The 20,083-nt window shown below is 36.6% G+C and overlaps 1 long non-coding RNA gene across 2 annotated transcripts; it reads left to right on the top strand.

The window, feature by feature from the left end:
* The first annotated feature begins 1,401 nt into the window (after window positions 1–1,401).
* On the top strand, window positions 1,402–3,411 carry LOC106368396. Of its 2 annotated transcripts, none has more exons than XR_001274039.3 (5): window positions 1,402–1,896; window positions 2,165–2,276; window positions 2,365–2,497; window positions 2,734–2,879; window positions 3,077–3,411. It is a non-coding gene; the product is annotated as an uncharacterized LOC106368396 (long non-coding RNA). The 2 variants fall into 2 exon arrangements; XR_001274040.3 differs by having other exon boundaries at window positions 2,165–2,239.
* The last annotated feature ends 16,672 nt before the right edge of the window (window positions 3,412–20,083 follow it).

A 20,083-nucleotide genomic window follows, 5' to 3' on the forward strand; every position in this document is an offset into this window, starting at 1 on the left:
AAGATCTACGCCTAACTGCATCATCTGAGCCGTCTTATGAAGATCCATTCCTGACCAGATTTACTTGCACTAATGGCTATATTCCATGGCATGCTTAGTTACAATTACTTCAATTCTAATAGCTATTATATTGCAAGTTTTATCAGGTTGATTGGTAGATTCATTTTTAGAATATAGACAGTACCTTTTATCAGTGATTCAAAGGTGTTAATGCATGCGATTGGACAACCTCAATGTACCTCTATTTCATGGAGTCACACGTGAGATTATTGAGACACCAAGGAGATTTCTTCAACCAAAGTTCAAATTCATGCCTATCTTATATTGTACTCACTAGAAAAAATATGAATATTGATAGCAGTTCATGATAGCACAAATTCACGAACTGCTACTAAAAATGACAATTTTAGATGCCAACTGGGGCTGTTCAATTTGGTAAAACCGAACCGTACCGAACCGAACCGAACCGAAATAGACAATATGGTTTGGTTTTGGTATATACTATATAAACCGAATGGATATAATTTTATAAAAATCGTAGGATTTGAATATGATTTGGTATATAACCGATTAAACCGAATAAACCGAACAAAACCGATTAAAAGTAGAAACATGTAAATATGTATCTATTTTATAACAATACATGAAAATCTATTTGTTATATAAGTTAAATTTGTGTTAATAACTATTACCATAATTTTATAGTAATAAAGAACCTTAATTTGTAAAGCACTTGAACAATAATTAAATAACAATACATCGCAATTCAGACATCTTATTTTCTAAGTCTTCTTTTGATCTTTTTCCTTTATTTTAGTTTTCACTAAATTAATATGAAGATTATAAATTTGATGGACAATAATTAATGAAAAAATTTCACAACTTTTTTTTTATCTGTAAACAAACTGAGTTTTGTGTTCAATTGAAAAAACATGACTTTAATGAACACTAAATATGGAAGAGTGGAAAAACTTTTCTTTCATGTTTATGTTTTGTTTCATATTTTTATTTTCAAAATTTCAAGCTTTGATTTTAGTTATAGATTTGATTATTTTATTTGATGGTAGAAGTATTTTTACTTTTTTGTTCATTTATTTGAACATGTAATATATTTTTAATAAATGATTGTGTTGACAATATGACTCTAAAATTCATATAATATGATCTCAAACTAAATAATTATGTTTTTTTGGTATAAAACCGAATAAACCAAAAACCGACGGTATATAAACCAAACCGAACCGAACCGAAGTAACTATGGATTTAGAATGGTAGTTATATTTTACTAACCGAAATACCGAAAACCGAAAAAAACCGAACCTAAACCGAACCGATATTCGGATTGAACACCCCTAATGCCAACTTTACCATAGCATTAAATCAAGGCTAGGCTGCACGGAATTTTCATTAAGCCGGAAATCAAAAATCCATTGTATAACCAATTTTTCTTTTCGGCAACACTTGGAAGCGCCGACACTTGCCGAAATTTTGGTCTTGACACAAAAACTTTTGGTTTCTGGGAAATTTTTTTTTTTTTTTGCTAAGTCCTTTTTTCCCATTCTCCATCCATCGACAGAACTCCCCGACATCCATCTTCTTCTTCTTCCTCCGTCAAATTTGAGAAACTGGGTCTCACTTCTTCTCTCAGGAGACTAGTAGTTCAAACCTCGCTAAAGGAGAAAACCCAAGATGTCAATAGCTCTCAAAGGTTGTTGCCGGAATGGGAAGCGTTTCCAAGTCCGTTAGTCTCGTAACTCGCCGTACGTCCGCCGGTCTGGCAACCCGATGATGTCAATAAACCAGATGCTTCCCGGTCCGTTTTATTCCACGAGTGTTAGAGCCGTATGTCCGCCGATCTAGGTTTTCTTGCCTCCGCGCCGCCTCGGCCTCCCTCTGGTGAGAGTAATTGATTTCACTTACAATGGGTTTGCTTGAATTTAGTTCTAGGATATCTACTTTGAGTTTAATTGAATTTGCGCTCAAGTCTATGTTTTTGTGTATTTGGACTCTTTGATACATGAGTTGCTTTTAAGGAATTGAAAGGAAGCATCTTTAGATTCGTACTTTCTTTGTCACGTAAAATGCTATTGTGGAAGAACTAGTTGGGTTGGGTGTCATCGTCATGTTCCTTAGCTCATGTTTTAAGAACTGTGTTATGCTTTAGGTGTTGGTGACAAGGAGGTTACTGAGCCTTACTCTGCCTGCGCGGTTTGAAGGAAGTCTTCGGGGAGAAAAAGGAGTAAAAACTCTTCTTCCTCTAAGAAAAAGATTCATCTGTAATTTTGATTATCATTACTTCTCTCGTCATATCATTATCATTAACCCACATTTGATTTTGATTATAGTGATGTGATTTTGTTTCAGGTTATCTCTTCCTTGACTGCTTCTCAAAGGTTCGATGGTGCATTGAACGTGGATGAAATCTCCGCAGAGAAAGCCTTCCACGAGCAATGAGGAGCTTAATATGTTGCTGTATTTCATCAGGATTAGTGACAAGGTATGTGATTTGATTGATGTGAATTCTCTTTAGAAAACTGTAACTTCCTCTTATACATACAAACGTGACTCTGATAGTCCGAGTCGATGAAGTTGCTGTTGACAAATATTTTCTCTGATATTTCCTCTGTTACTGTTGTTAGATACATAATGTTTTCTCAACTTGTTAGACATCAAAATTCATCTTGCGCATGGAATCACTTCTCTGTGACATATCTTTTTGAATTACATTTTCAGTATTTCAAGATCAACTCTAGCAGAGGATGAGCTCGTTAAAGTGTTGGCAAGTATACGCTTCACTCCCATTCTCTTGTGAATCATTCTCTTCTATGGAGTTTTTAGTTTCAGTCATGGGTTCAGAATTATGCTAAGGTTGCCTTTAGGTTTGTCTCCCTTTCTATTCCATTATGTCAAATTGTACATCCTATATCATAATTTCATATAACAATCTGTTGTTTGTGAGAAATCCTTACTTTACATCTCCAGTTACTAATAACCTTAGGAGTCATGACAATCTTCGTCACTGTGTGTTTCTGGTTATAGCTTGAACAAATGTGTTACATGTGTCTTCTGGTTGCAGCGACGAGTTGGAGATGCAGTTGTGGAGTCGGAGATGCATCGGCATTGAGACAGGTCCAGGATGGAGTGAGATGCAGTACTCGATGCAGAGGAGCTCGTGAATATTTTTAATGGAGAAGCTATTGGGTGTATATGTTTGTCTCTGAGATTTGAGCTTGTGTTCCTACTTTGTCTTTGTGTCTTGTTTTTACTAGTATTAAAGTTAGTTTAACTTGTTCTTTGATTTTGTTTATGACTAGATTTGATGGTTACATGTTCTCTAATGGAGTTCATGTGTTTCGTGTACTGATTTTGTATGTTTTATAAATTTAATGAAAATATAATTATGAGTCTAAAGTTTTCTGTTATATTAGTTTGGTTTTTATATAAAGGGAATTGTAATTGATTATACGAAGAAAGTTTTGTTTATTTGTGTTTTGTAATTTTGTATACAAATTTTGTATAAAAAGTTTTGTTTATTTTATTTTGTAATTTTTTTTAAACAAATCAAACCCTAAACCCTAAACATTCATTTTAAAACTTAAATCTTTTCATAATATAATTTAAATTTAAAACTTAAATACAAAATCTATAGTTTAATCATATTTAAAATCTAATCTCAAATTTTAAATTTAAACCTCAGACACTAAATCTTAAATCTACACCCTAAATATAATACCCTAAACCCCAAACTTAAACCCTACATACAAAGTCATAAGTCTAATCTTTTCAAATATTCTAATTACTAGACTAGAACCCATTTTTTATAGAAATTATAAATTATAAATTTATTTTTCAAATATGTATCCTAATTTATAAATTAAGTATAATTCCTAGCTATTAAACATGACTTTTAAACTTAAAACTAATTGTAGTCACTAAAAATAATAAACACTGAAATATGACAGTCAACTTTATTAAACATATCAACTAAAATCTATTAAAAGAAAACATTTCATAACAGAGAAAAAAATAACATTAAACATTTAAAACTCTAAATCCTAAATGTAATCTAAAATTTTAACTGTAATGATGAATGTGATAACATTATATGGCCAACCACCTAAATTAATTCTTTCTTTTTTTGATCGAAAGAATTAATTTAGGTGCCCCATACTGAGAGTTTTTCCCGTTACAAATTTTTAGAGCATCTCCAAACAAGCATCCTTAAAATAAAGGGACGAGGGTCACCCTCAAATATATTTTAGAAAGAATTTATAATTTACAATTTAAGTTTCAATCTTATTAATAATTAATTATAGTCACTAAACTTTCATAAATAAATAAAATATTTATGACAAAATATAATACAAGTAGTCAAATATAATCATAAGTGGGACGAAAAATGTTAATAAAATTTTTTTAATGAAATATAATGGTAAGTACTTTAATATGATGATAAAATTTTCTTTATACGATTATGAAACATATATAATTATAGGAATTAAACTGAAAAGTGAATAGCTATCGGTGGATATAAAAAGTGCACCATCAATTTTTAGGATATACTATTCACCCTTCTTCAATTTTGAAAGGATAAAAGCTGTCAGGATGCAAAAACCTTTCAAAATGAGGGGATGAAGAGATGTTGGAGATAATCTTATAGCCTATGGCAATTTACCCTCAGCCATTTTATTGGGTCTTCCAATGGTTGCATGTTCGCATAGATTCCATATCTATTAGACGCTATGTAACACACATACATGCAGCAAACGATGGTGATAAAAGGAAGAGGTGATGAAGTAACGAATGAGAGATCGACAAGAATCAGACTCAGAAGTGTTTATAAACCACTCCTGTGTTCTGAAACTGGTAGGACAGTTTTGTACGCTAGTTCACTTCGAGTCTCTTCATTACTGATTATATACTATAATGTATGTATTGAAGAAGTAAATGCACTTTGTTTGTTGTTTTCTTGTTCAGGTCACTTCAATTCCAATATGATATCTTTTTGTGGAACAACGACTTAAGAAATTAATTAAAACGAGCAAACATTACGCTCCATGTGAGTTTTTTTCGTGCTAAATCGCTCCATGTGAGTTTTTAATTCCTTTTTTAAAATAAATAAATATTAATATTTTAACTCGAAATATGAAAATTCAGTTTCCGTTACAAACTCGATTTGAACAAAACTTTCAAGTCAATCTATTACATTCTAGTTTCGTCCACCCACTAAACTCGGCACATAACACTAGTCCAATTTTTGAAACTCTTTGGAATCGATTGCTGTTCTCGACGAGGATCGCATGAAGGTGAAGTTTTCTTCGTTGTCTCAGATGCTGAAACTTTCCAAATCATCTCCGAAGTAGCTAGCTTCCGATGAACACCTCAAAACTTGTAACCATTACTGCGGATGACGCGCTTGATGGACTAAAGAAGAGGAGGAATCAAGAACCTTACCTAGAAGATGCTTGAGAACCCAAGTTATACACACTTCCAAGTCTCCATTAACCGAGCAAGAGCGGGTTGATGTCACCGCCACCACCAAACCTGAAGGCCTCTAATCCTGCATAAAAAAATCAAGTAACACCACCGCAAGAGAGTAAAGAAGCTTTACGGCGCTCGGATGTGAAACTAAACTCAAGAGTTGGCATGCACGGAGGCGGTCAATGACTCCCCAAGAACCACCTCCACCACTTGAGGCCACCGAGAACCGAGAGCCCAGACTACGCTGACAGAACCTGGATTGTGCTTAAATACAAGCATTGATAATGTTTAAAGCTCGAACGGAAAAATATGGAGTGTGTTTTAGGATAACTAGGTCACCGGATCAACTTATCTTGTTAAGAGTCAATAACTATCCGTTTATCATTTTTTTCATAAAAATATGTAATTCAGGACACATTAGAAACAATTCATATCTTACAGTTATTGCAAGAAACTGCCAAATATCATGGATTTTAATCATGGTTTCTTTATTTCTAAGTTCAAATTTGCCACAATGGTAGATTTCATTGGAGTTTCACATTTTCATATACTTCAGTTACGCTTGGGGTTTATCAGGTGAGTGCTATAGTATCAGTAGAGCTCTGGACCAGCAAATGCCCAATGTGACTTGTGACCCAAGTTTGATATTTGTCGGACTGAAGGTCGATATCCACATATTAGTTTAAGCTCATTTCGGTTGATTTTAAGTATATAGTACATGTTACTCACTCATCTGTTTAAAAAATGGTGGGTGATCTAGTAAAGGTATATGAACATGTCACATGGTTCTTTTGGGTTTGGTCAGTGATCTCTTTCACCCTCATTTGACGAGTCCAAATGGTGCCAGTGAGTGTACTACTATACATGTGATTAGTCAGGTGATAAAAGTTCGGTCGCCTTGTTATCAAAGAAAAAAAAAAATTCTCATCTGATTATCAAATTTTACAAACAAACGAGAATCGCAAAATGGCTTACCCCGACAAGATCTAGTACTTCATTCTTATCCTATATATAATTCCTCTATCGACATCATAATTACAAAAGGTTTATAAAGAAAGGAATTTTCTTCGGGCATACAAGTTATAGACTCACTGAGAACCAACGAGACTTCGACAAACACCCCATCATCTTTCTTCTTTGTCCATATTTCGCGTCAAGGAAAGCCAAACCCAATGGATTGTTCTTACTCATGTCTTATCACTTTCTACGCAAGCCCACGAGAACCAACGAGACTCAGTATGATGTTTCTTAATGTTTGTCCCAAACCTACCAAAACCTCCAACGTACTTTGGCATTACCTTATCTTCACATTCGGGGCTGATTTCGATGAAGTCGATGTGTACTTATATCTATTTTATATATGCCTACAATGATATAAGTGCTATTTGCAAAATTGAATCAAAACTCAAAGTCAAACTTAAAACTAACCAATGTTTTTTTTGGATTTTTTTTTTGCCCTATTCACCCCACAAGTTCATATTATTCACGAAAATGCCATTAGTTTTTTTTTTCTTTTCGAAAATGGCATTTTTACTCTCTCAACCTCATCATCTTCAAGTATTTACAAGATTGTCATTGCCATCAATACACCAACCACCATGGACAACCAATTTGAAGCTCTTAATGCACCTCAAATCGATTTACACTCTTTCTTTCTCAATTCTTATAAACTAAAAACAACATATCTTTCACTTTCTGCCCATATTCATCCAAAAAAAACCCAAGATTTTGATTCTAAATTTTTTATGGTTCATAGAGCCATTGAAGCTTACGATTCTTGGTGGGTCACTTTTGTTTGAGATTTTGGGTGCTTAGAGAAGACTTTTGTGTGCTAAACAAGTTATCTCGCTGGTTGAAACTATGAAATTAGTTTTTTTTTTCCAGATGTGTTCGTCCAGACGACTTAAGTCTTCAGCTCAATGCAGATGTTAGTTTTGCAATTGACTTTTAAATGTGTTTTTCTAGATGACTTACATGGAAGTCGTCCATCTTTGTTTGTTAAAAAAAAAATTCGAAACGACTTCCATGTAAGTCTTCTAAGGTAAACGAGTTTAGTTTTGCATTTGACCGGATTGTGTCAGAAATTTGACTTTTCCTGGATGACTTACATGTAAGTCGTCTAGTAGAAAATTAAAAAATCAATATTTTGTTATACCTAGAAGACTTCCATGTAAGTCGTCTCAGGTTAGTTTTGCAATTGAAAAATAAAAAAAAAATTATTTTTGTCTAGACGGCTTACACGGAAGTTGTCTATCAGACGACTTACACGAAAGGTCGTACATGATTTTATTCCGAGATTCTGGTCAAACCTTGCTTATCTTGGACGACTTCCATGTAAGTCGTCTGACAGATGATTTTTGTGTAAGTCGTCTAAAAAAGTATATTTTTCGTTTTATTTTTCAATTGCAAAACTAACCTGAGACGACTTACATGGAAGTCGTCTAGGTATAACAAAATATTGTTTTTTTTTATTTTCTAGTAGACGACTTATGTATAAGTCGTCGATGAAAAGTCAAATTTCTGACACAATCCGGTCAAATGCAAAACTAACTCGTTTTCCCTAGACGACTTACATGGAAATCGTCTCAAAAAATTTTTTTAACAAACAAAGATGGACGACTTCCATGTAAGTCGTCTAGCTTATAAATCAATTGCAAAACTAACCTAAATGGACGACTTCCTAGAAGTCTACCAGACGACCTCCGTGGAAGTCGTCTGCGTCAATTTTTATTAAACTTTCATTTTCTCTAAAACTATAAAGACTTTTTAATTAATTCATGTATGTTAGTCAATATTGGGACTACTGAATGAAATTTATAACTTAATTGGTGATATTTATGAGGTTAACAACATTCATGCTTAGTAAAGTTTTTCTATAACTATGAAGTCTTCTACGTTAGTTTTTGTAAATTTGTTAAGTAACTTTAAGATATGTTTATTTAATTTTTAAAAGTGTTAAGTAACTTCAAGAATATCAAGTAACATGGTTTTATGTAGAGATGGCAATTGGGTTGTACCGACCCGCCTTGTCCCGCCCCGCCGCGGTACACAGTCAATGCGGGTCTTCGCGGTACAGGCCCGCGCGGGATGCGGTTCCTAGAAGAGCTGCCCAATCCCGACCCGCGACTTGCACAAGCCTTGGCGGTACAGGCCCGCGGGACTCCGATCTTCATCAACACATGCGCTACTGTTGGCAATTGGGATGTACTGACCCGCCTTTCCCGTCCCGCGATCTCTATCCTGAGCATAGCACCTGCAAGAAAAAGAGACCAATAGAGATGAGAACACAACATGTCCTATGAATCAGTTGAACATAATGATGCTCAGCCAAAGGATTGAGAATCATATCGAAAGCGCACATAGAAACTCAATGTAACATAGAAACATAGAAAGAAAGAGATCTATGTAAGAACACAAGTATATACTAGTAACCTAGTTATTGTGTAATTATCATAGAAACTCAATGTAACATGTTAATATAGATCAGAATGATAGTGTCCTTCATATGCTCATATCATTCTCCTCCTTTATCATAGAAACGACTTGCAACCTGCATGTCAGTTCATGTGAACATTGCATACCAAACACCAACATCAAAATAATGCATCTTAGTAAATGGAATCAATGTCTTACATAAGAGACAGAACATTAAAACAAAGCTGATTGAAACCGTTGTAACTTTGTTTTCAAGAAACAGCACGAGTACATAACATGAGTAATTACTGTAATTTCAGTTCAGTGTTTTAATATAAATGGGTTAGAATAAGTTGATCAGCTGAAGCTTATGTAATGGTGTAGTAATCTATGTATTTTGCATACAAACCATATTTGATTACATTAAGGAGTTTTAATGAAAAAAACTTCTTTAAAATATGAGTGAACGATGGCAAATCCAAATAATCAAATCCAAGTATTGTAAATGAACACCAAAACAAAATCCAAGTAATGTAATGTGGCCTCGGTAAAAACCTTATCGGGAAAACCCATTGGGACAAAACCCGACAAGAAAAAAGGAGCGCCACGAAATCCATAATATAAATAAAATAAAAACACCATATCAAAATAAAAATCAAGTTTCTTCTTCTTCAACTTCATCATCAGACCACGGTACTGTCCGTCTTCACCAACTATTTCATCTTCTGGAAATATTAAAAAAAAATCAAAGTTAATTAGATTTAAAGAACATGGCACCCTAAAATATATAACAAAGTGAATAATTTACCATGTTCAGAAGCTTCAAATCCTTTTAGCCAATTCCTACTACATATCAGAGCTTAGACATTTTTGGGAAGTAGACGACTCCTGTATTTGTTCAGAACTCTTGAACCGATGCTAAAGGAGGATTCTGAAGCCACTGTTGTGATCGGAATGCTAAGCAGATCACAAGCCATTGCTGGTAAATCACCAAACCTGTGAGTATTATCTTTCCACCAGTTGAGAATATCCAAACTTTCAAAGCTATCCATATCTAGCGCAGGTTCATTCAAATAAGCTTGGAGAGTTGTCTTTCCACTCGCAGCAACACTACTTTTGCGAAACGCAAAAAAATCCTGTAGTGTTTAAAAAAAATTAAAAACAATTTGATGGAATATCCAAACTTTCAAAGCTATCTTAGCGCAGGTTCAGAATTAATTTTAAAAAAAAATGAAAAAGGAAACTTACACCATAGTTCTCAAATGTTCCTTTCGGTCCTCCACAAACATTTTGTTGATCCATCTCACGAGGCTCTGCAGAAGGTGATGTTGACTTTGATTTTTTGTCGTATGATTCAAACAAAGTTTCCAGCTTCAGACGCAAGTTCTTCATTTTCGCATCACGTGTACTCATGTCAAGTCTCCCTAAACAATATTCTACAACTGGAAGCTTCAGGCGTGGATCAAAGACAGCTGTCATTGCAAAAAGATCACTGACTTCTTCCCAATACTTATCGAACTTCTCTTTCATCGGTATCACCATGTCTCGGATAATCTCATCATCGCTTTCCTCATTTATCTGCAGCCAATTATGGATCTTCCATACATGATAGAAATACAAGTTCGATGTTGGGTATTTCGAACCTGACATCAAACTAGTAATCTTAGCAAAAGGCTCCAAAAAAACACATATTTTCGCAGCTCTGCTCCATTCTGTAGCTGTAGGCAAAAACTTATAGTTTCTCCTATCATATATCTCCAACTTAACAAACGCTTCACGGTACGGAAGGGCTCTTTCAAGCATATAGAATGTCGAGTTCCATCTTGTCTGCACATCCATTATCAAACCAGCATTCTCCTTTATACCAGCAACATCCACGCATTGTACAAACGTCATCTCACGCGTCTCTGACGCTGTTACATACTTAACACTCTCTCTAACTTTGTGCAAAGAGTCATTAATAACCTTCAAACCATCTTGCACAATGAAATTGAGTATGTGAGCTGCACATCTGACGTGAAAAAACTCACCTCCACACAACAAATCATTGCTCAAAAGCACCTGAGTTTTCACTATATCTTGCATCGAATCATCACTTGTAGCATTGTCTAATGTGAGAGAGAACATTTTTTTCTCTAGTCCCCATTCTTCCACAGATTCAAGAAGCTTTAAAGCAACATTCATACCTGTGTGAGGCAGTGGGAGAGCACAAAAAGTCAGTATTTTACTGTTCAGCTTCCAATTCCGGTCAATGTAATGTGCTGTCAGACACATATAACCCTCCCGTTTCAATGATGACCACAAATCAGAAGTGAAGCTTACTCTTCCAGGAAGACTGGCCAACTCCCTCTTCAATGTCTCTCTCTCGTTTTCATAAAAACGATAGACCTCTGCTTTAGCTGTGTTCCGACAAATGAATTTGACATCAGGATTCAAGTGCTTCCAAGTTTCTCGGACTTGCTCATACTCAACATAAGAGTAAGGTAGGTCATGCTGAATTATAGTCTTGGTTACCAGCTGCTTAAACACAACATGATCATACTTGCCACTTACTAATTTGGCTTCAGCATCGAGTTTTTTGGCTCGGAGATTCCTTGGAAAGAGTTTGCATCTATCACGATGCCTTCTCAAACCACTTGTTCCATGCCCGTGGGAACTCCATTCATAGTCATTCTTACAATAATTGCATTTAGCTTTCTCCTCACCATTAGAATTTCGAATCTTAGTAAAATGGGGCCATACATCAGACCATTGCCTACCCTCCTTCTCGTTCTCCATCTCCTTCTCCATCTCGTCCTCTTCAAATTCACCTTCCGAATCAAGCTGCTCCTCTTGAATCTTCTTCTTTTTCTTACCATTGCTTTGTGTCAGCCTGGAACTCTTTCTCCCCCCACGGATGGTAAAATGAATAGATTTGGTTTTGGTTTTCCTTTTACTGGCCTTAGAAGAGGATCCAATGCCACCATCTAGAGTAGACTGTATCATTGGTTTTTTTTATTTCAAGGCTTGCCCGGTTCCGCAGGTGGATTGTTTGCGCAGAGTAGTAGCTTGGGTTGATGGAGGATTGATTTCAACATCACTATCATCTTCATCATCAGCAACCTCAATAAGCCTTCTTTTTCTTCTGTGTTTCTTTTTTTTTTTCCATCAGATGAACCAGAACCATCATCAGCCTCGTCAGCTGCCAAAAGAACTCCAATGAGTCGCTGACTCTCTAAATCCATTGTATTCAAGGGCGTAAAATTTGGATCGAAACTTGAATCATCATCTGTCATCTCATTCTCTCTTCTTCGTTAGGTTTAGTTTCTGGTTGTTTCTTTTTGGTTTTGGTCGTGAAAGCCGTAAAGCCGTAAACTGTTTAGGTAATATTGTTTTAGGGTTTTGTTTGTATTTTTATGTAATTTTAAAAATTATACCAATTATTTACTTATTTCCCATTGGTCAGAGACTTAAGCATTATAAGAAATTTTTATTATCTAAATTATTAGACTAAAAGATCAAGTCTCATAACGTAAACTGTTTAGGTAAAATTGCACTCTTCGTACTTTTATCTTAAACATTGCACTCGTCTACAAGAAGAATTCTTGTTTCTCCCAAGGGCTAGTCCTTTAGCTAATCCTTGTCTTACACGGTTACACCTAGCTTCATCGAGCCCTCAAGTGCAGCTGAGAATTTGGCAATCAACTTAGTCTCACTGCCGAATGCGTAGACAGTTCTCACCAAAGAGATGGCTTGCTCAGCAATAGATCAAGCTTCTTTGTACTCTTCCCGTATTTTCCTAGTGATGCTGATGAGGGATCATCCGTACATCAATCCAGGGATCAAGAGGAGAACGATGAATGGGAAGCCTACGATTGCGAGTCTCCACAGCATGATGAAAGCCACTACGATTGCGTGTCCCCATCATCGTCACCGGTAACGATTTCTCCACCCTCTACACCCTCTACGCTCCTCTCAATCGTGATGGACGTATGGAGAAGTTCTACTGGGCCCCGACCCGTGAGGACCGTATCGGTGTTTGCAAGGGTATCTTCAGGACCGATAAGATCAAGGATGAAGAAATTGTCACGCTTGTTGACCAGTTCCCTGGCCAATCCATCGGTAATAAAAAAAATATTAGTACCTTTATGTTTGTTGGTGCATTGAGGGCGAGAGTGTACGATGATGAGGTGAGGAAGTTCGTTGAGGGAGTAGGAGTGGAGAATGAACATATTTACCAAATTTTTTGATTAATATCTCTTCAAGTTTACAAGAAATGTCACAACTAAAGGAGTACACATGAAAATCACAAAACAGACCACAAACAAAACTATTATAGATCATTTCTTTACAAAGACAAGCTTAGACTCCACTTGATATGGAAGAAGACTCCGTCAGGAAGTCTTCTAGCGCACTATATTTTAGAAAACTTCCGAGAAGAATTCCCATAAGTCTTACAAAGTCTGATCCAGATCTGAAAAACATGTATATCAAACCCAGATCTGAAAAACATGCATATCGTATCAAAAACGTTCAAATGGCTTAAAAATACAGAAAAATGAGTGGAAAATTAGATAGATATACTTTTATAGAACACACAAAGTACATATCTAAGTAGAAGAGGAGAACCATCTGATTAAAAACCTGCAACAAAAATATAGATTAGTGAGAAAGACATGAGACAAAAATGAAAAATTCATATAATGTTTAGTGTTTTCAAGTCAAAGAGATTAGAGTGGGTTTGGATAGTTTTAGTTTGAGAAAAATGTATGAACTTTATGCAATAGGAGGTTACCAAATGAAGAAAAATCAGACATAAAAACTTATCAAAACGCTCAGATCTGTTATGAAATGGAGATATGGGAGAAGACTCCGTCAGAAGACTTCCTTGAAGTCGTCTGGAAAACTTCCTAAAAGTTGTCTGGAAGTCTTCTGGAAGTCTTCTATCCCAGAAGTCTTCCAGATCTGAAAAATCTGTTTATCCAAATCCAGATCTGAAAAACCTGCATATCCAAAACATTCAAATGACTTAAAAACAGAGAAAATGAGAAGAATATTAGATAGATCTACCTTTATAGAACACACAAAAATACATATTTAAAATTAATAGACCTTTAAATGAGTGGAAGATGAGAACCATGTGATGAAAAACCCGCAAAAACAAAATAAATTAGTGAGAAAGACATGAGAAAAAAACAATAAATTGATATAAAGTTTGATGTTTATAATTTCAAAGAGATTAGAGAGAGGTTTGAGAGTGTTTGAATGAGGAACATTACATTTTTGTTGCAGTCATTTGAGAGAATGAGAGAGAATGTGTAAATTTTTCTTTATATAGGGGAACAAAAAATTCAATTAGGTTAAATATTTTCGATTCAGAAGACTTTCAAGTAAGTCTTCTAATACTTGTAACTCGATTTCTTGGACTTACTTGTAAGTCGTCCAGAAGACTTCAATATTTTTAGCGGAAAACTAAAATATTTATAGCGGGAAACTAAAATAGAAAACTTCCTAGACGACTTACCTGTTAGTCGTCTAGACCCTAAACGTAACCTCTAAACTAAATTAACTAACTAAACACTTCATAAAATCAAATTAAACTCAAAAAGTGTTTACTATACACATAAATAAACACATACATGTACAAATTTAAATTTTTCAAAAAAACATTTAAGCTTTCCAGAATCTAACCGTAAGAATACATACAATACTACAACATATATTGCCAAACCCTAAACTAAAGAATGTCATGATTAAATACTTTCACTCATCTATGTTGAAAACTATTCAATTTTATTATATCTTAATTTAGATCACTTAAAACTGTTTATAATTACATGGTTTTAATTTTTAATTTGTCAAAATATTTTTTAAACAATTTATAAATTGTTTTTAAGATCAACAACACCAGATGACCTACTTGGAAATCGTTAAGACAACTTCTAGTATCTCATAAGAGTCAGACGACTTACCGGGGAAAAATATTAAATTTAAATACCACGTCGAAGTAAACAACCATAACACATCATGTATGGTATATGTTGTATTCAAAGAGTTGAGAAATCACTCTCTTTGGAAGTTCTAATTGTGTCTAAAGAACTTCTGAAAATGCATGTTAAAGTTAAATTATAATATGCTTTATGTTTTTTCTTTTGTGATTTAACACATTTTAACTAGTATCCACAGCACTTCGATTTAATCGGACCCCAAGTGTGATTAATACTATATCAAATGCTTTACTTTCTTTCACATGTGTATATTGTAGATGATTTTTCCAGAGAGGTTCTGATGTAGTTCGTGATGTACATCAGAAAGTGTGTCAAGACGTATGTCAAGACGTACGGCAGGACGTCGAGTGGAGAAGTTGCTTACAAGGAGAATGTCTAAGGTGATTGTGTGTGTAAGTGAAGATTGGAAAAGGAAAGAGAATATCTTTTTGAAGACAAAAGACGTTTTCCATTAAGCAAAGAGGTTTTGCTTGGAGAAGAAGTGTTACATGGAGAGGAATAGGAAGTTTCCTTATATGGGAATGGAAGTTCATTAAGGTGCATTTAATAAACTTGGAGAGCAAGTCTACGGTTTATATATAAGGAGGGACGTGCCCGTATTAGAAATAGAGCACCCAGATAATAAAGTGAGAGAAAGTTTCATTGTGTTCTTGGTGAGTGTCTGACGTAGTGTCTGACGGAGTGTTCCGTTGTACTTGGTGTTGTGACGTTGGTGCTGGCGTTACGTGTAGCAGAGTTGTCCGTTGTGGTGTGGTGATCAATCTGTACGTTGGTGTTGGCGTGCTCGTTGGTATCCTTGGTGTGCGTTAGGTTCTGACGTACTCGGTGACGTACTTGGGTGAAGTACTTGGTGACGCACCTTCAGAGACTTGGTGGTTGAAGCCTAGACTCAGGGGGAGTTTAGCTCAAGGTTGGTTAACCTTGAAGAGTTCATGTTATAGAAGAGAGCGGTGATTCAAGAGGGTTGTGCTTGTATTACGCGATTGCGAATTGGTTGTAATTTGCTTTCTCATTCTAGTGAATACGAATACTGGACAAGGTCCCGGGGAGTAGGAAACGAACCTCGTTAACAAACTCTGTATGTCATGTACTTACTGCTATATATCTCTGACTCATCCGCACTTACAAATGGTATCAGAGCCAGGTTCGATAGAGTTAACGACTAGTTTCGAGTAGATCAGGGTGAGTGACAGAGACTGCGTCAGGAAGTACGACAGAGTTTGAAAACCCGTCTTGATGGAGGGATATCGAGAAGGGACGTCTATGACAAAGCCACCGAGGCTTGATTCATCTAATTATGGATATTGGAAGGTCCGTATGCAAGCCTTCATTAGTGGTCTTGATGAAGAGTGTTGGAGTATAATTGAGACTGGTTGGAGTCCTCCTGTGATGCTTGATGATGAGAAGGTTGAAGTTCTTAAGCCTAGAGAGAAGTGGACTGCTGCAGAGAAGAAGGCTTCAAGCTGCAATTCTAAGGCGAAGACGGCGATCTGCAATGCTATTGATGCGAGCTACTTCAAGCTGATTTCTCAATGTGTGTCAGCTCAGAAGGCGTGGAAGACATTTGAGAACATGTTTGAAGGTACTTCAAGTGTCAAGCGAACAAAGCTGGATATGTTAGCATCTAGATTTGAAAATCTAAGGATGGATGAAGAAGAAACTGTGGCTCAGTTTAGTGGCAAGTTGTGTGACATATCTATGAGTGCTTTGCGCTTAGGAAGCAGTTCAAGGACAAGAAACTGGTGAAGAAATTGAAGAGGTCGCTGCCAGTGAAGTTTGAGTCAAAGATTTCCGCTGTAGAAGAAGCTCAAAATCGGGATGAGATGGCTTTTGATGAGTTTGTTGGGATTCTCCAAGCCTTTGGGTTGAGCAAGGCGTATGGAAATAAAGATAAGGAGAAGGATAAGGATAAGGTGACGGAAGATCCTTATGGTGTTGCTTTGAAAGTCTCACCTTCTGGAGATCCTATGGCGATGCTGTCAAGAAATCTTGCTGAGTATCTGAAGCAACAGCGAGACTGAATAGACAATGGAAAGAGAGGTGGTTCGAGAAGATCACCATCAAAGCTACAATGCTATGAGTGCAATGGGATTGGACATGTTCGGTTGGAATGTCCAAATTTACATAGGCACGATAAGAAGAGGAACAATAAGAGTGACTCTGATACTGATTCAGATCATGGTGAGAATCTGAAGAACTTTGTGGCGTTTACAACCTTGGGTTCTGTGAAGAAGTCTGCGGCAGAATCTGTGTCATCATCTGTGTCATCATCTGTGTCAGGGTCTACATGTGGAGATAATGATGTTGCTTGAAGTGAGGATGATACTGAGGGTTTCGATCTGGCTAAGAAGTATGAGACATTGTATGCACAATGGCTCACGATGGTTGAGGAGAATTCCGTTTTGGCTAAGGAGAAAGTCAAGCTAGAGGCTCAGATTGGTGAAGCATTGAAACATGCTTCAGAGAAAGAAGAAGAAGCAAGACAAGCTAGAGTTCAACTTGAATAAACTCTGAAAGGTCTGAGGATGCTTAATACTGGTACGGATCAGTTGGATCATCTTCTCAGCATTGAGCAAAGTGATCAGTGTGGTCTCGGGTTCAAGGGTAAATCTTCTAATGGTGGATGTGTTTTTGTGTCTGCTGGTGCGACAGAGAATGTAGCGACATATGCTACAAAACCAGCTGTTAAGAGTTCAAGAGGAACTGTAACAGATGGCCAAGCTGCGACTGATGATGTGAAGGTTGTGACTGCTATTGCGACTGCAGCAAAGGCTGCTACTGTGACTGTCTCAAGGACTGGTGAAGTGACTGCTGCAAGGGCTGCGACAGCGACTGCTGCAAGGGGTGGGACTGCTACAAGGAAAACTCTAGGAGTGCAGAGTGCACCTCGACGAGCTTGTGTTCCTGTTTGTCATCATTGTGGTGTTCGTGGTCATATTAGGCCAAGGTGTTTCAACTGTTGAGGGAGAAACATCTGATGAAGCAAACATATGGTATGAGGTTTCATAATCCAGTATGTTAATGTGAAGCTGAAGGTCATGTTCAGCGTGGTGGGCTTAATTCTGGTCATAGAGCTAATCATGGAGGGATAAGGCTCATGGATATGTGGTCTGGAAGATTTGGTCATTATGGAGATGGTGGAATGGGTTTCTATCCTCAGTATGGAGGATGGCGATCATCTTCATATTAGTTTTTGACCATGATGTGACTCAAACAGGGAGATTAAAGATGCTTCTTCATGCCTGAGTTGTTGAGTTCACATGCATAGTCAAAAAGGGGAAGATTGTAGATGATATTTTCACAAAGGTTTTGATGTAGTTCGTGATGTACATCAGAAGGTGTGTCAAGACGTATGTCAAGACGTATGGCAGGACATCGAGTGGAGAAGTTGCTTACTGATATCTTCATGATTTGCATTGTTTTAACCATTCATTCTTGCATTTGTTGATCATTTAGGATAACATTTAGACATGTTTAGGTTGCATTGCACTACATATGTCCTTATCAGGTGATGGAGATTTCAAATGGTGACTTTGGAGCATCTAGAGATGGTTTGGAGGCAAGATTGGTGATTTTCGAGCATGAGAAGAGATGATCAAGTGTCCCAGCGGCTTTGTGACGTCCCAGCGGCCTTATGACCCCATCGAGAAGCCGCTGCAAGCGCTCGAGGAACGGAGACTAAGTATGGGAGCGGCCTTGTGCAGCGGTTTGCTGAAGCTGCTGGGAAAACACCCCACTCCCTGCCGCATATGTACTTGTTGCAGCGGCCTGATGACAAAGACTGCAAGAAGCCGCTGTGAGAGCCAAAGGCAGACCGCTGCGATTCGAGAAAGTCAACATTTCTGAGTTTGACCCGATATTTACGCATTTGTATTTGGGTTAATCCAAGTTTGTTGGGTTAACCCGGTTCGATTTTAAGCTCCTATAAATGTTTATCAGACCTAATTTTAGGATTTTATCTTGTTTTCTATCTAATCAAAAGCCACATTTGGGTGAAAGATCTAATCTTGATCATAATTTCTTATCTTTGCTTGATTACTTAGACCATTAATCATGTTTAGATTTGGATCAACTAATGATCTAGTGTCTACCATGATTATGAGTGAGTAGTCATCTTTGGAGTCATGGGTTAGGATGATTAAGTGATGATCTAGAATGTTTAGAGTAGATTAATGTGTTTCCTTGCTTGATTGAGTGATCTTAATGTTAAGCTTGAGTTTGCCATTTTGGTTTAAAACTCTAGACATTTCATTGCTCGGAAAGTGTTCGATGAAATATGTCTGAGCCAACTCATCAAGTTCTTAGCTTACCCTACCAAAGGGATTTGATGTTAGGGGAGTTAGGAAACTTGAATGATCTATCCTTAATGATTGCTTGATTGACACAAGCCAAAGGAATTTGATGTTTGATCATGAGAGTAAATGAGCTTTTATCTTGGAAGAGAACTTGCTTAGAATTGATATCTAGACTTAGGGGAATGTGTTGATTGAAACCTTGTCATTTTAGATTTAATCTTAGTCATCTGAAATCAAAATCCTATGCCCATGATTCCTCCTTATTCCAATTGATTGAAAGTTGATGTTTAGTTGCTTTAGAAACCTGTTAGATTGATTGAAACCACTCATCTTATTGATTGCATTTAGCTTAATTGAAAACCTGAATTCTCTTTGATTCAAAACTCTTAGAAATGGATTGACATCTTAATTACTACATGATTTGATTATTGGACCCTTGAAAAGTCAATTTCACTTACAAGGAGATTGTCTAAGGTGATTGCGTGTGTAACTGGAGATTGGAAAAGGAAAGAGAATATCTTGTTGAAGACAAATGACGTTTTCCATTAAGCAAAGAGGCTTTGCTTGGAGAAGAAGTGTTACTTGGAGAGGAATAGGAAGTTTCCTTATAAGGGAATGGAAGTTCATTAAGGTGCATTTAATTAACTTGGAGAGCAAGTCTACGGTTTATATATAAGGAGGGACGTGCCCTTATTAGAAATAGAGCACCCAGAGATTAAAGTGAGAGAAAGTTTCATTGTGTTCTTGGTGAGTGTCTGACGGAGTGTCTGACGTAGTGTCTGACGGAGTGTTCCGTTGTACTTGGTGTTGTGACGTTGGTGTTGGCGTTACGTGTAGCGGAGTTGTCCGTTGTGGTGTGGTGGTCAATCTGTGTGTTGGTGTTGGCGTGCTCGTTGGTATCCTTGG

Source organism: Brassica napus, chromosome C2, assembly GCF_020379485.1.
Source record: "Brassica napus cultivar Da-Ae chromosome C2, Da-Ae, whole genome shotgun sequence".
NCBI lineage: Eukaryota > Viridiplantae > Streptophyta > Magnoliopsida > Brassicales > Brassicaceae > Brassica > Brassica napus.